Here is a 4,530-nt window from a genome sequence, read left to right as displayed (position 1 = left end):
CAGCAGGTGCATTAATGAGTCCGGATGGCATTGCCAGGTATTTGAAGTGGCCCAGAGGAGTGTTGAAGGCAGTTTTCCATTTGTATCCTTTTCAGATTCTGACCAGGTGGTAAACATTGTGGGGATCCAGTTTAGAGAGGATAGTGGCTCCCTGTAGAGGCTCAAAAGCAGAGTTAATGAGAGGAAGAGGATATTTGTTTTTAACTGTTGTGTTATTTAAGCCCCGAAAGTCTATGCAGGGGCGGATAGTCTTGTCCTTCTTTGCCAAAAAGAAAAATCCAGCTCCTACAGGGGATGACTGGCAGATTAAACTGGCTGCTAGGGACTCCTGAATGTATTTCTCCATGCTCTCTTTTGGGACATGAGAGGTTGTACAGTCTGCTAATGGGCAGGGGGGCTCAAGAAAGCAGATCTATACCACAGCCATATGGTCAGTGTGGAGGTAGGGAGAAAGCGCGGTCTTTACTTAAGACTGGAGCCAAATCAGGATATTCAGTGGGTATGGTAGACAAGTCAGAAGCCCCCATGCTAGGTGTAGGCAGATGGTATTGTGGAGTGTTAACTAGGGGTGACCTAACAGAATGGGAGTATGGGGGCTGATGTGATTTGGAATTGTATGATGCAGGCTAGTAAATGGCCATCTAAAGAGGGATAACAGACTAGTGAGTTAAGTATTCACCAATAAAATCTCCTCTGCAACAGAGTCAACAAGAGCACTAATGGACAGAGATAACTGACAGAGTGTAACAGGAATTTATGTTCTGGACTGTGATGGGGCTGTAGACACGGTTTGGCTCATCCGTACCCCCATTTTTACCGATGAACCTAGACTTTGAGCAGCAAGGAACGGGTGGTTAAGAAATGTCCTCCGACCCCCCAACAGTAAAGACTCTCACCGGCTGACATCCTATGGCTTCTCTTGGCTGGAGATAACCATGCCCACCATAGCTTCATGGGCTCCTGCTCGGGCTGGAGACTTCCCACGGCAGAAGCGGCTTGCTGGGAGCTGGGAGGAGTATGAAGGTGTGCTCGAGAGGAGGAAGAAGAGGAGGGGATGGACCAGTTTAGCCGCTCCTTGCAGCATTCACACAGCCGGGCATTCACCCAAACAGCGAGAGAGACAAGAGCATCACAATTAGCATGTTCATCTCGAGTAGCTAATTCATCCTTCAATTGTTCATTTAACCCATCCCAGAAAGACTGAAGGATTAGCTCATTTTGGCCAACCTGAGCTCTGTGGAGGGACAGAGTGATGAGGATTCTGTGATTCTCTGAATCTGTGTCTGCGGAGTCCATACTGACTCTAGATGCAGAACACAGACAAAGGAGTATGTGAATGGTTAATGTCATTTATTGTCACAAAATTTGGATGATGTTCACAGGGAGATGATCCAAGTTGATCAGCTGAGGAGTGGGCAAGTAGATGAAGTGAGTCAGTGGTTTCTGCAGGTGGTGGACTGGAGCTGGGAAGAGGTAGCAGATTTGAGACAAGAGGAGGTGATGCTGAGGCACAAAGAAAATATGAGTTCAGTCATACAGACAAGGCAACAAGTGCTAGCAAACTGATCGAGACTTGAGTGAAGAGATCCAGGTTTTTATCCTGTGGTAGATGATTGTGTATTGGCTGCAGCTATGGTGGCTGAGGACCAGGTGTAGGTGAACTGAAACTGCAGGAAACACCCAGTCCAGATACACACACACACACACACACACACACACACACACACACACACACACACACACAATGACCTGTTGACAATCGTAAAAGCGGAAACTCTTTTTTTAAGATTAAAATGACAAATGATCTTAGCAACTGTCCAAATATTCTGTCTTTCAGTATTTTGAGTCTGTGATGGTGCTCACAACTCTATGGCCAATCTGTCCATCACAGGACAAACTCGTCCTCAGGATTGGCTGTCAGATACAGAGGATACCCTCATGGAGGACCTTTCCCTCCGAGACTTCCCCCTGTCCAAATGCTCCAGGGCCTTTGATGGTGAGTCAGCCAAAAATCCACCAGATCCACAAAGCAATCATCCAAATAAAAGGAATTTGCACAACATTGTTGCAGTGAACGGCGACAGGTAATTATAAACTATATTGTTTCCCTGTTGAGAATTTAAGATTTGAACATATTTTCTTCTGCTCTTCAGCCCAGAAAGGAAGAAACAAATACTCGACCTCGACATCCCTGTGTCTCATCCCTTTTTCAGACTCAGGTTTGCTTTGGATTATCAAGCAGCTGTTTGTTACAGATTTATTCCTAAATTGTTATTTCTTCTGCTTTATTAATGTGTGGAACAACAGGAGAACAGACAGACTGGTCAAAACTGGGACCCCATCCGACTGTCACGTTCAACCTCAGCAAGGAGGCAAGGGAACCCTTTTTAAGATGGACAGCAGAGCTGAGGCCCAGAACCTCATTAAACAGCTGTGAATTTATGAATACAAAAATAAACTGAATGTAATTTATTGTTGCTCCAACACTAATGTATTCTCATACATTGTGACTAGTTTTAGCATTTATAGTGTCCAATGCTTCTCCATGCACACTTTCTTTGATTTAAAGATGCCTCTGTGAATTAAACCCACCCACACAGAAGTAAGAGTTCTCATTGGTCAGAACAGGAGGGCCCTTTCAGCCTCCAAATGTCCTCCATAGCATCAACCTCACTGCTTCAGCATGGTGACAGAAAACGTTGAATTGAATTGTGTGTGTGTGTAGCCAGATACCAATAGCTGATCGCACTGGCTGTGAAACATTGGGGGAGCAAATCATTTGACAAATTTAAATTCACATTTATGCACTTTGTTATATGTGGCAAGCTGTCATTTAGTCCATATTAGTTGAAGAAAATAAGAACAATAAATATGACAGGCTCTTTGTGGTTTGTGATTATTTGAGTGATTGTAAATGTGTTTGGACACTAAAGCACAGATCTGTGTGAGGCAAGATAAGGCAAGTATATTTGTACAGAATCATTAAATCACCGAGGTATTCAAAGGTAATTGCATAAAAACATCAATTAAAAACACAATAAAAGGGGAGATATAGAGGACCCTGTGGCCTAGTGGTTGTGCTTATACCATACAGCTGCTATGTCCCTGGTTTGATTCCAGCCATGGACCTTAAAGGCATCTCACTGGTGCAGCGAAAGTGCCCTCTTGGATGACCCTATGGGGCAAGAAAATGTGAAAATGCCCTCTCAGGGGCCCTTCTGGTGGAGAAAATGTGATGCAGCATCATACAGGTTTCCCTTCACTCTAGAATGGAACAGTTTCACCATAAATTCATCCATCACTGTTGCATTTGATACCCCTCTTTTCTCCCACTGCTTCTTAGCCATGTTTCCTGTCTGTGTCTCTACTGTCACAACTGAATAAAGGCCAAATGCCAAAAACTTCAGATTTTCAAAATAGGAAAATACAATTATAATAAAATGAGATACATAAATAAGATCAAATTTAAAAAAAAATGATACAAATGATAACCCTAACCGTAACCCAACTGTGGGTCCACCATTATTGTTAAAACGTCAGCCAGCCCTACTTCAGTATGTGTGATTCTAAATATAGTTTTAAGATTTTGTATTTTGCAAATAAAAAATTAAACTAAGAAAGTCGTGACATGTGGCTGAATGCGCCTCGAAAGGGAAAGCTGTAGAAAATGGGGCTTATTCTTAAATAAACTTGTGCTGAACCAAATTACCACAACCTAACAGACACACAGCAAACCTTGGGTAAGGCAGTACCTGTTGCTTTCTGTGTCCCATAAATTGGAGCAGTCGTGTATAATGCTGCTTGAGATGGTCTATTAAAGACAAATAATGGCACCAGTTGTTTCAAGAATTGTGTTCATGTTCAAGTGACAAAGCCCTCTAGCGTCCACTGTAATTACAGTCAAGGTCAAGGGATGTTATTGACTGACAAAATCCACACAGAGAGGCTGTCTGATGCACAGGTCAACGAAACATCAGACACAGGAGAGCATTGTTTGTTTCCTGTTTCAAACTGACTGACACTTTTTTTTAACTGTGATTGTTTCTATTCATTTTATACAATTAACAAAGTAGACCAGTAATTCTAACCCAAACCAGTGGTGTGCATAAATTTAAAACACATTTATTGTTCAACAGTGATATGTAGCACAAGTGGCAAGGACGGGGAATTGTTGGGAGGGTTGGACGTCAATATGGACAGCATCTTAATTTTACAATGGGACCTCCAAACAGGTTAATCCGGCCCTGCATATGTGGATGAGTTGAACAACCCTGATATGAAGTCCAGCACTTTCACTGGTTTCCAGTTTGTAACTGTTTTCAGGAGCTTCAGGCACAGAAAACACTATAAGTCTCCATTGTGACCAACATGACTACGTGGAATTTATCATCCAGAGAACAAAAGCCAAACATATTTGTGTTTGCATCAGATTTTATACTGAGTTGAGACCGGAAGTGGTGTGTCTGCGCTGCCCCGCTGTCTTCACAGAGAGAACCCCTCCCTGTCTCCTCATTCACTCCTGTGCAGTGT

Source organism: Chaetodon auriga, chromosome 17 (assembly GCF_051107435.1).
Source record: "Chaetodon auriga isolate fChaAug3 chromosome 17, fChaAug3.hap1, whole genome shotgun sequence".
Classification (NCBI taxonomy): domain Eukaryota; kingdom Metazoa; phylum Chordata; class Actinopteri; order Chaetodontiformes; family Chaetodontidae; genus Chaetodon; species Chaetodon auriga.
The sequence above is the reverse complement of the archived record's forward strand: the minus strand, read 5'-3'. Positions refer to the sequence as shown.